This window comes from Dermacentor variabilis, chromosome 1 (assembly GCF_050947875.1).
Source record: "Dermacentor variabilis isolate Ectoservices chromosome 1, ASM5094787v1, whole genome shotgun sequence".
NCBI lineage: Eukaryota > Metazoa > Arthropoda > Arachnida > Ixodida > Ixodidae > Dermacentor > Dermacentor variabilis.
This window is the reverse complement of record NC_134568.1, coordinates 135,823,290-135,836,463: the sequence shown is the minus strand read 5'-3', so window position 1 is coordinate 135,836,463 and position 13,174 is coordinate 135,823,290. Positions and strand designations below refer to the sequence as shown.

The window sequence follows — 13,174 nt, the reverse complement described above, 5'->3', positions numbered from 1 at the left end:
GTTGGTCCGACGGTTGGTTGCGAAGTCTGTTCCGTCAGCACAACAGCCAGATGCCCGATCCATGTGACCATGGACTACCGACTTCCAGTGATCCAAGTTGGCCGGTAAACGGTTAGAGACACAGACAGACAGACAGACAGACAGACAGACAGACAGACAGACAGACAGACAGACAGACAGACCCTCGAAAGTGTGTCAAGTACCCTAAATATGATAATCGCATTAACAAGTAATCATCATCATCATCATCATCATGAACAACAACAAGAACAACAGCAGCAGCAGCAGCAGCAGCAGCAGCGACGACGACGATGATGACAGCGGCGACGGTGGTCACGATGACGACAACAAAAAAAATATGGCAGTTTCGTCATAAGGGCAAAGCAAACAACGCGACATCCACATGTTAGAATATTACACGAAGTGTAAGACTCGCAGCTGTACTGACAGCACGAAGTGAAGTAAACATAAGCTATGTAAAAAGGAGCTGTCGTGCTCGGGGCCCTCTGAATTCTACCATCGGACAATTTCACTTATGTTTATTGATTAAAGCCAATGTCTTTCTTAGCGACATTACCCTGACTTTTTGTATTGGGTATGTTTGAAACAACTTTGCTGGGCCGATGCCGGAGGTAGTGCCCACAGCCGCGCCAATAAAATTACATCATTTTCAGATTTCATTTCTGTTATTGTCTCGCACTTTAATATTTAAGTCTGAGAAGATTTAAGATAGAAGGCATGCGCTGGCGATGTTTTGTTTCATGGCATTTGTTTGTGGCCTGCCATTCGCAAAATCCTGAGGAATAATTTTGTCAATAATATACGACCTGATATCAGCAACATTAGTGATAGAATAGTGCCGAATAGCCCGCATATACAGCATGTTCTAAAGCATGGAATGGCTTATCGCATGTATATATCTAAATATATACTGAACCTCACAGCGACGGCAAACATACGCTCGGAGTGTCCATATAATTGCTATCGCAATAATAGTGACAGAACTCGTGTCCATTTAAATGTTAGCCTCACTGGCTATGGTTTCCGATATAAACAATTTGTCAAAGGTACACACAGTTTATAACCGAAATACACTTCAAGCATTCTGTTGGTGTTCCCACTGACTGTTCAGCATCCCATAAAACAATATTGTAATGAAAGAGCCCTCCTAGCCCACCAGTGCTATGGTGACCCAACATGATGTAAGCTACTCGTATATACCACTCATAGTGAAATTTCGTCCTACACCGCTTGTTCTCTAAACTTTCGTCAAAAATCTACACCGATTGCATAGTAGAAAAATAGTAAGTGATATAACAAACAACACGGGAGCTGAAATTTTAAGAAAAATTGGTTATGGGAGGAGTAAACTAGTCATTGTTGACATGTCCACCAAGCTAGACCCACATAAATATGTTGTACTCGTCTTCCCGCATGTGCCGGTATCTACTGTGCTTAACTAAATAAATAAAACAATCTGTTTAATAGTTAGCATAACGACGCGGATTGTAGTGCACCGGCTTAGCGCTATGTAGGAGGCGTTGGCGAAGCGTCTGAACGCGCTCGCTCGTTCCCGAGGAGTTCACAACTTTAAGGGCCGCTCAACGGCGTTCAATGTGGCACTAATGCTTTCGCATTCACCACTCATCAGAAGTGCTTAGGTGTCCTCGGATTTTTCCTGTTTATTCATGCATCAGTACCTTCTGGGAGTTGCATTGAGCTCAAGAGGCAATAGAGTTTGTGTTAGCCAACTTATCTTGCTTTGGGCAGAATGAGCAGAGACGGAAACGGAAAGGCCACGGTGCGGAGGGCAAAACTTCCCGGTGACAGCGGTGTTATTTCAATGACACGCGCTGTCTCTGTATGCTCGGCGATTAGCGCACTGTGCTCCGGCACGAAGCACGCGCTCTATTTCTGCCTATCCATGTGCGTCCAACAAGAACGGACTACTAAGGAAGCGGGTCCCTGCTCTTTCTTATCCTCTTATCAGTCACGTAAACAACGCTCTCACTTGCGCAGTCCCAGCTTGGAACGGTTCAGCGAACCGACATGACTCATAGTGCTGTCGCTAGCTACGTTAAGAGGTACGCTTCCAACTTGGGAAGCTTTAAGAGCTTGCATGCAACAACGGGCCTCGAACGCTCTGGATGACGTACAGCTTGCGAAGGCATTTGGTGCCCGCTTCGCCGTGTGATGCCGTCACTACTTATTTCTGCAGCCGTGACTTTTCTCACCGCCCTCGTTTTGGCTGACCCCATTGACAAGTCGGGTATGGTATAATCTTTTCGCTTACTAGCACAAATAGATTACACTAACTACATTTGCTTGCTGAACGGCGAAAAAGCTGCGTCGGTATTTCTTTTGTCCTTAAGCCATTGACTGTTGTTTACCTTGTTGTGCAGCAAAGAGTCTGAAAGAAATGGAAAGCCTTTGTTCACCGGTTCTGTTGACAAACTCTGCACCGTGAGTATGCGCACGAACATTGCATTCGTTTACATTGCGATTATCGTGAGCTAACGTTAGCAATAAGAAAAAGTTAAATTGTACACGTTAACTTTGCAGGCGATAAAGACATTGCAATCCATAACGTGCAACAAAGCTTCATTTATTCATTTTTGTGAGAAAAGCATACGTTTCCGGAAAGGCCACTTGATGTGGTGCGACGCTCACACCGGGTCAAAAGCCCTCAACGAGACATTGTTCAGTTATCACGAGAGAGCACATTGGCAATCGATCGTGAATGCTTGTATGGAAAAATTTATCAACCTGAAACAATACCTTTCTAAAAGCAATAAAAGAAGGGATAACAATAGGATGTGCATCTGTGTGAGCCTAATAAGGAGTGGCCGCTCTTGTTTCTCGAATAAACAGCAACTTATCACATTTGGAACGTCGATAAGAAATATACATCCAGCCTATTGGTACTTTAATTTGTTGAATGAATGAAAACATGTCATCTGGTGAAATTATTCTTGACAGAAATCAAACGGTTCGCTACCACACGGGCAGCAGTAATTTGTGTAAAACTAAGACAGAAAATAAAAATAAAATACCCAGCGCTTCCCGCATAATCTGAGATAGGGCACCGAACGAAATATTGTTAAGGTTTGGGCAGTGCTTCAGAAAAAAAAATGTACCCAGAAATAACCTCTGCCAACATGGATAAATTAAAATGGTTACATTTCATATTTCACATGAAGGACAGTTCACATGAGGTGCACTGTGAGCTTTGCAGGAGGCTCTAATGTGTGCTTCCGGATCAAGGATTACCTCCTGGATTTCTGTAACGTTGAGCCAACATTTAGTAAAGCAACACGTTTGCGTTCCGTTGTTGCCAAAATGTGGCAGCTGCATCCTGGATTTCAAATTGTGAATCGCAAATTCATGCTCAGCAGCAGAACGACATAGCCACGGAGCCACAGCGATGGGCTTAGGAGTCCACAACTCGAACCCTGTAACGTATTTAGCATCGAGGAAATCTTCAGGTGCATGTTTTATAGACTACCAAAAATAAAACTGTATTTCAATTCTCATACACTTGCATCGTCGGCATGCCTTACTTGTAAAATTATACGAACCACGTTTTCCGCATAATGCAAGCACTTCACTATTTGACTGGTGCGCCTGAAGAGTGTATAGATTGCAAAAAATTATAGGTGTTCAACAGTCATTAGAACTTGGAACTTCGAGCTCAATGGCGCCGAAATATTCTGACAGTAGCAGAATGCTGCAGTCAGACCTATTTTGGAGTCCTCGAAAAACGAACCTTCGCCGTTGATTAAAGCTTCCTGCCAATCAAGCGGTTGAAGATGGAAGAACCACAGGTCAATTAACTTTCGTATCTTCTGTTCTACAGTCAAGACGGGCAAATTTCGACTGAAAATAAGTTTTTCTAGGGTAGGCTCCTCCTCGCACTGCAAATTTTGACCAGGCTGCCCTTTATTAGCATTAATGTTTTTTTTAAATAAATTTATTCATCGCCGGCCGAGCACTCTAAGAGCGTTAATAAAACACTCTGAAAGTGGCAAGCACCTGTATATGAGAGCGCGCTGGCTGAGCAAGCAGCGAAAAGAAGATTCCTTTTCGTGAACGCTTCATGCTTTGTGCAAGCAGCGGCACCGAGCATACGGCGTTTTTTTTTTTACTTCGGAGACCACTTAAAAAATGAAAGCCTCAAAATACTAAATTTCTGGAATCGCATCACTACAGGTAAGATGTCTGCCATGGCATAAATAATTTGCAAGAAAAAAAAACAAAAGCAATCAATGCAATAAATGAAATAATTACACGAATAAACTTCCCATGTTACAAACATTACGGCACAGGTTTGTAGGAGAAAGTTTCAGGGGATGATCATGTCTTGTTCCCTGTTTCTACATTTCTAAATGGCCATGCAAACCGGATTAACGGGTGTCAAATTATTTGTTCAGTTTACCCGAATATGCTCGTGTCACCATGATGCGCGCCACATGCGTGCGAGCCCCCTTTGACGCATAGTTGGGTTCCGGAAAATGAAGTTTCGCCGCAGCACGTGATAAAGCGGCCTGTCTTAGCCCTGCTGCTTATGTGGCTATGCATCAAATAGCTAGTTGCGCAAACCACCAATTAATATAAGCTAGTGGGATGAGGGATGTGCGACGGCAGCTTCACTTTGCGCCGGACTTTTACGTCACACAGGCGTTCGACGGAGAGCCTCGCTTCGTGGTACTGCGTGTGCAATCAGGTAAATTGATCGAATAATTTGATGCGAGTTATTTTAGTCTATGTGGCCATTTTGAAACGTATAAAACTTCAAACTAGACTTTTAGGACGATTCCTTTCAACTTTTTGTTATAAAAATGTGCCGTGCAGTTTTCCACTAAGACGCTAATTATGTTAATTAAAAAAATTAGATTCTGTGCTTTTATGTTCCAAAACCACAATCAGATTATGTTGCAAGCCGCAGAGTGGTCCTAATGACTAACTTTGGCCACCGGGTGTTCATTAACTTCGACAAATGCACAGTAGACAAGCGTTTCCTCTTTTTTTTTTTTTGTCATTTCGCCTTTTTGAAGTGCGGTCACCGTGGCCGCGAATCGAAGCGGCGACCTTGTGCTTAGCAGCGCTAAGCCATGGCCACTAAGACACCACGGCGTGTGCTAATTAATGTAGTTCGTTTAATTAGTGAATTACCGTGCGATGTCTTCCCGTGACGATATATTATTTGTTGTGACGTCTTTCGAGTAAAGTTTGTCGGTTTCTCAAAAAAGTGCTAAAAAGAACAGAAGCATGTATCTTGCTTGAAAAAACAAACATTCCAAGCGTAAGAAAATCACGGGAAAAGGCCATTATATAGTTTAAGGAAACAATATTCCCTTTAATGTTCCGCAAGCACCTCTGAATGTGACAGCAAATCCAAGCAACCAAAACCAGCTGCTTTTGATATGGCGAGCGACATTCGCTAGCTTATCAAAAATCCTCAATGTAAGTATGAGGTACCGCTCTTGCTCAGTTAGGATTTTTGCAGGGTCAATTTATCCATGCGATTCAGCACTGGAAAATTCTGTAGATATGGTCAAGCTACATTTTTCTGGTATGCCCGAAGTCAACGTGTTTTTTATAACTGCACAATAGGCCTCCTCAGCTCCGACAAACGATGTAGGAGTAAAAAAAAGGACATGTACATTACGCACCTGTAGACATTCCGCACAGAGTTAAATTTGAAGTTACGCTTAACATATAAACTCCGCGGACTTTTCATCTGAAACATAACGTGTTTATATCGCATCGCCCAACGCAAATTGTTAGTTTTGATTTCCGCTGTCTGAAATGGTGCCCTTTGTAGCATTCTGCTAATAAAGTGGATAGCAATTTTTTCTTTACCAGCCGGGGTGTTGTAGTGGCTTGGGCGTTGCGCTGCTAATCCCGAGGGCGCGCGACCGAATCCCGGCTGCGGCGGCCGCATTTCGATGGGGGATAAATGGAAAAGCACCCGTGTACCGCTCATTGTGTGCATGTTAAAGAACCCCAGGTGGTCAAAATTAATCCGGAGTTACCCAGTACGGCGTGTCTCATAACCATATCGTGTTTTTGGTATCCCAGAATTTACTGAAATAATTTTTATTGCAATAGCAATCATATGGACACTCCAGGCGCATTTTTGCCATCGTTGTCGGCGTCGCCGTGATGTTCCGTATGAAGTCGAAGGGCGATACCACCGTCGCGGCGCGCAGTATGCTGTAAGTGCGAGTGAAAGCCCGCGAGGGGAGCCGACATCGCGGCTCAACCTGGCGCCCGCGAGGGAGTAAAAGGGAGAGCAAACGCTCCGTCTTCCGTCGAAAAGCCGTGGGGGATGAGAGGGAGGGGCGGGGCGGGAGTGGGCTCCGGTAGCAACTGTCTCTTTCGCGACGGCGCGCAAGGTGAACTGACGATCGAGGCTTAATTTCGCACGCGAAACGGAGGAAAGTGGGGAGGCAGCGCGGGCGCGGAGCCAGGGGTGGGAGACGGCTTCTACTCCACCAGCAACTGCTTACTTTGAGCGACGGCGCGCCGTTGCGCGCTGTACCTTGAAAGTGATCTCCAGACGGCTAATACTTCTCTGTGCGTGCTGTTCTCTCGCCGCTGTTTGCGTTGAAGCGATAAACAGACAGCACGAGGTACACTTCGCTCGCTCCTGCTGCCGCGCTTGCCCACGCCAGCCTTTTGACAGCGAGTGTGCGCGGTCATCGAGTGTGATGACTGCGCTAACACCATGCTTGTTAATTTATTTAGTAAGCGAATGTTTCCAAGTTTATACAGCCGATGAAACTCCGTACCTTACTACGTATAACTGTCTAGTAATTTGGTATCGCAATCGATGCTTCGCCTTTCGGGCGGAACTGCGACTTTTTTTGTTTGCGTGGACATATTTTTTTTCTAATGTGGACTCCTTTAGAAAATACAGCGAACTTACGTTTTATTTTCTCTACAGGTGAAAAACGTGGTTGATGTTCGAGCTTTCAAGAAAACGCATGTATTTGTGACCAAGGCTCAAGGCACTAAATGTAAGTATGGAGAAGTAAACAACAGTACTATAACGTTGACACATTTGAACACAAATCGCAATTTTGAAAAAAACGTGAGCGGTTGAGGAAGTTTAGAATGTTTGCGATGAAAGCCAACATACGCTAACAATTCGGTTGCAGTGGCTTATAAGGGGTGGTGTAAGGGGTGCAGGACCAGAAAGGCTGTTAACGACAGACAAGGTAGCGAAGTAAACGCTAGAGTGTACTAGCAAGCGGAAGGCACAAATATGATAGCGTTACAGCTAGTCGAACAGAGCATCAGGAAACCTAGACTATGAATTACAGTTTACTTGCGGCTCATACGGACGGAAGATACTCGCCTTGGTTGCTTACTGGCTATGGTGTTGGGCTGCTAAGCACGAGGTCGCGAGATCGCTTCCCGGCCACAGCGGCTGCATTTCGATGGGGCTGAAATGCGGAAACACCCATGTACTTAGATTTAGGTGCACGTTAATGAACCCCAGGTGGTCCAAATTTCCAGAGCCCCCCACTACGGCGTGCCTCAGAATCACGTCGTGGTTTTGGCACTTAAAACCCCATAAAAAAACGGACCGAAGATGAGGATACCACTGTTGTTCAGTAGTAAATATCAACCAGAGCGTCTAAAGATACAACGACTTGACACAGCGCACGCACGCACGAACTGGCGTCATGTTGACGGAATGGAAAGGCGGCTTTGACGTCAGAAAGGGAGAGTGCACGAAAACGCCCCCTGGAATCCCGCCGATTCAGTACGTTAAATAGTGGTATTACCATGTACGCGCGTTCAGTGGCCTTAACAGAGAGAGTGCGCAGAGCGCTTTGAAATTACCGTGCTGTGATTGACGCACGCGCACACGCACTATTTGGCGGCATGCGGCAGAAGCCGCCATTTCAAACATTGCGTACGGGCCGGTTTGGGTTCTCACAGTCGATCACGCTGCTCAAGCACGCGCATGCAGAGGGCAAGGAGGGTGAGTGAACAAAAGCAGGCTCGCGTATACGCTAGAAGGAAAATGTGCGAATGCAACCGGCTAAAAAATGTGCTACTGAACGTCCCTTTGACGTGATTTTATCAGGATATATTTAGAGCCTAAGTTAAAATAATGTTCACTGCTTCGGAAGAATTGTTTCAATTACTGCTGTATCGACGGGACCAGCAGACAGCGTCAAGCAAATTTGCTCAGCAGGCTGACGCTGAGGGCGTCTCTATAAAACAGAGACAGCAGAGAAACCAAACAGAGCCATGGCGGCAAATTGTCGAAGAAGTGCTGTCGAAGAAACGCATCATTTTCGCTTTCATGGTATAAGACTTCGCAGTTTACAACTGTGCTGTAATAAGTTGATTTCGTGCATGGCCTCTGTTTTTGAAAAGTACTTTGCCCGGCAGCGTTGCGCCATCACAGAAATGTAGCCTAATAAACTGCCTAAGAGCAATTAGAACGGGCTTACCGGCGCAGTGGAAAGCTGGATGACTACAATATGTCACAGAAAGTTCAGTCAACTTCGCGCAGACGCTTACAAAAATTAGGTACGAGAAGGTGGCGCGAATACTGCGTGTCGTTGTCTCCGTTTACTCCAGTTCCCAGAATATGGTCATTTGTCTGATCTTTTAGTGGTCCAGTTACCCAGAGCCATCCCTTCCGAGCCCTTGCCGTAGTTCGAAGCACACCGGAAACATCAGTTGCTGACGAATTCTGTGAACTTATATCCAGACCTGGAATTCCGTTTACTTTCCTACAATTTGCAAGTTCGACAACACTAGCAGAACAGAAGGTTCGTGCGTGCTTTATGTCACAACATCCTCAACTTGACTGTGAGTTCAGTTTAAATGAATTGAAAAGTGCTCTTTCGTCATGCCGTACAAAGACAACCGCAGGCCCAGATGGTGTTACGTATGTGATGTTAAAGAACCTAGGTCCAGTAGGAAGAATGACTCTTTTGGAGATATTTAATGATATCTGGATAAGAGAGACTCTTCCGGATTCATGGAAATTAGCTCGGGTAATTCCAGTGCTAAAACCAGGAAAGACTCCACTTTGTCTTGACTCCTACCGACCCGTCAGTCTCACAAGCTGTTTTTCCAAACTAATGGAGAAGATGATAGACAGTCGACTGCAATGGTGGTGTGAACACACAAATGTGTTTTCCGACCACATGACCAGTTTTCGACAAAATCGGTGTACAATGGATGCAGTATTGGACATGGCCACATACGTCGAACATGAACGAATTTGCGGAAATGTGACAGTAGTAGTATTCCTAGACATTCAAAGAGCGTTCGACACTGTAAGTCACATACACGTCCTTGCTGGTATGTCAGAGCTTGGCCTACACGGTCGAACGCTGCGATGGGTATAAAATGTCTTGAAAGATAGAAAAATATTTATGGAAACAATCGAAGGAGAAAGTAATTATCATACCATCACGCAGGGCGTTCCGCAGGGCAGTGTTCTCAGTCCGTTTTTATTCAACTGTGCCATGGCAGCCTTGCCACAAAAACTCCCGTCTGGTCTGCAGTATTCTCTGTACGCAGATGACATCTGCATATGGGCCTCTGGATCTAATATACAAGACATTCAAACAAAGCTGGAAGAGGGTCTTGATAGTATCGACACCTTTTTAAGAGAAAGAGGCATGAGTCTTTCATACGCCAAGAAGGCCGTAGTTCCTTTCACTAGACGACAGTTGATTAATTGACAACTTAGGCTTAACGGACAAACTTTGATGTTTATGAAAGAGCATAAATTTCTTGGAGTTATTCTTGACCGCCAGCTAACGTGGGCTTTACACATCCGCGCAATCGAAAAGCAGACCAATGCAGTAATAAACGTACTTCGGCGACTCGCAGGCACAACGTAGGGGGGATCAGTCTCTTCGCTACTACAGGTTCATAACGCGCTCATAAAACAAAGAATTGCTTACTCGGCACCTATTCTCCATGGTTTATCGCATACTTCTGAGGAACGTCTTCAACGTTTACTGGCAAGAGGGCTGCGAGTGTGTCTTGGGGTTCCGCAGGCTGCATCGAGTTCTTTAGTAATTGCTGTAGCTCGTCACCCCCCATTTCCAGTCATACGAATGGTTGAAACATGCCGACATGTTTATCGCATCTTAACCCAACACGAGAAGCATCCATTAAATCTCGCGCTCACCGAAAGAAACAAAAGCAAAATTCACGATGTTGTTCGAGAACATAAAGCATTATTACCAAGATTTGAATTATGCAAAGTGGATGTTAGTTACCCTCCCTGGATGTTAACATGCCCTAAAATAGAATTATCGGTTGACGGGATTATATCTAAGAGAGACATGTTCATAGTAGCCGCACACCGACTGGCACTCTTCCAAATTTACTCATTATATCCCCAGTACATCCACGTTTATACAGATGGTTCGTGTCATAAAGATTCCTCGACTTCAGCATTCGTCATTCCACATTTACCGCTAGAGGAAACACTTCAATTATCCCGGGAGACATCTTCCACCATGGCAGAACTATTTGCAATCCTGTGTGCTTTGCGTTTCATAACATTAGAAAAACATTAGCAAAAATGGGTTATCTTTAGCGATTCGCAAGCCGCTCTCACATTACTACAGAGCAATAAGAAAAATTCTTTGAACACTTCGCTATTGTATGAGACGCTCAAAGAACTTACAAAAGCAAGCGCAATGAACCACGTAATTGCATATCAGCGGATACATGGGCACTGCAATATTCCTGGTAATACTGCAGCGGACGCAGCTGCGAATCGAGCGCACAAAAACGCAGAGACAACCAATCTTCCCCTACTGCGTAGTGAAGTCCGTCTGCTCCTGAGGCAGATTTCTTGTCGCCTCAGCAAAACTACCTGGTTTGACCAGCAAACTAAAAACTCCGAGTTGTACTCTATAGACCCATGTATAAACTTATCAGTGCCGGAAAATCTAAGAGACAACAGAAAATTTGAAACATTGGTACACCGGCTGCGTCTTGCGTCTGCGTCATTTACGAAACACTTCCTGTACAGGATAAAACGTGTCTCTAGTCCGCAGTGTTTTTGTGGCCATCCAGACGAAGACGTGCATCATCTTCTCGAGTGCACGAAATACGATACACAAAGAACGGTACTGCAAGCTAATTTGTTTATATTAGACAGAAGACCATTCACTCTAAAAAAGATACTTCGCCCTTGGCCAACTGCGGCCTTCAGAAAAGAGCACTTCTTGCTCTGAAAAAGTTTTCAGAGGACACCAACATTTTGGGAAAATATTAAGCATCAGATGATCCGAATACGCTAAATGAGTTACATAAACGTTGTTCGTGGTTGATAATTGGTTTATGTGGTGATCGCAACTTTTTCGCAATATGGTATAATTCTGTTCTGTACTCGCAGCGTATTACATGTGTTGTGCGTTTTGGCTGTTCAAAACATCTGACTTTATATATGCATACGTGGACTGACCTAATGCACAGAACTTTGCTACTCGTGTACTGTTGGACTGTATATTTTTTATTGATCCGGTGTTCTACTGAGTGTTATATTTTGTGTCGCTATTCTCCCTTTTTACGCAAATTTGTTTCGTTTACCAAGTGACAAGGAGTAGCCGGTGCCACCATAAAGGCGCCAACCTCTCCTAACATTCACTTCAATAAAAAAAAAACTGCAGATCTGGACGAGTTGGAATTGCGAATCCATTGTAGCTATAGATGCCGAAATTCCGACCAGGGCAAAAATGACTAGAACGTACTAGTAGACTCTACCACAGGGATTACAAAACTAGGGATTACAGTAGATAGCTACTAGAGATTTCAGAACAGCAAAGGAGCCCGTGCTTCCCTGAGCTACGAAAAAGAGGTTTCGAATAGTCGTATATTGTGCGATTCAAACCACTGGCATGGAACATATTCTAGTGCATACACTATTACCACAAAATCAAATGCGAAGTTAAATACGACCAAAGGACGTTGTTGCGTTTCCAGGCTCACCTGTATTTCTAACAATGGGCTTATTTCGGTTTTAAAACGCACACTTGGGACTAAAATACGCTTCGGAATCGGCTACGGAGCGATTTAAGGTCGCGCTCAGGCAATCACGCGTAATGGGCGTTCTTATTAGTTTTCTCTTTCCTGTTTGCTTTTCAGTTCATGCTTATGGTAGCCGACCCGTTAAGCAATCAGAGATGCCTAAAATTATGAGGGTTGGATTGTGTTCATGACACGGGCGACAACATACACATTTTCGGCGTATGCATTGAACATGTTTGAGCGGGTAACTAATGTGGGACACGGAGGGTCTGTCACTTGAAAGTGCCTGACGAGCAGGAAATGCTACCTCCGACTATCATCAATCTCAGTACTCACTGCCTTTATAGCCTGCCCGATACTCGAGTGATCATATGCGCAATTAGGCCGATCTCTGCCTCGGTAAAGTGGGGATGGAAGCTGCGTAAACATTCAACAAAAAGAAGGCGCATTATGCCTGGTGCCTATTATGTGCAACCTTTCCCAGAAACTTTTCTCTCGCGTGCCTGAGGTCGTTTAGTACAAAGCTAGTAATATGGCAGGTATGACATATATACTCAAATGAAGCGTAGCGAGAACAATTAAGGTTTATGTTACACGTGACATGTTTCTGTTTCTTCTTTCAGTACCAACGCCTCCAGCAGCAAAAAAGAAAGGCGCAATGAATTTGATTTATTATGTGGGTCTTAAGTTATGTATTCCTGCTGTATACATCGGTCAAAGATGAACTGTTTGAAGCTAACAGAATGGCGCCTTTGATTTGCGGTGTTTTTTTTTTCTTTTAGTGTGTGTTGCTATCTTGCAGTGCGCTGAACAACTGAAGCGTGCTCAAATGGTATAAATAAAGACAGATTGTGAAATGACCGTACTACCTCATAAAACCCACCTCAAAAGGTCACCACTATCACATCAGCCCTATGGTCATGTGTCATAGTAAAATCTCCAACTTAACGCTTTGTCTGACGTGAAACACAAGCTTATTCTCATAATCTACCTGCCTAGTACAAATTAGGTGCGGCAAGCATCGTATAAATGATAAGTCAAATAAATTATTATTGTGTGCATGATTCTTGATAATATATTATCTAGATGAAAATGGACTGTTATCGAGATGAAATATATATTATCGAAATATATTATCGACATG

The 13,174-nt window shown here is 44.2% G+C and overlaps 1 long non-coding RNA gene across 1 annotated transcript; it reads left to right on the top strand.

Annotated features, from left to right (window-relative positions):
- Positions 1–2,044: 2,044 nt before the first annotated feature.
- LOC142572098 (uncharacterized) lies at positions 2,045–12,891 on the top strand. The gene is made up of 4 exons (XR_012826001.1): positions 2,045–2,269; positions 2,403–2,463; positions 6,950–7,022; positions 12,654–12,891. It is a non-coding gene; the product is annotated as an uncharacterized LOC142572098 (long non-coding RNA).
- Positions 12,892–13,174: the final 283 nt, after the last annotated feature.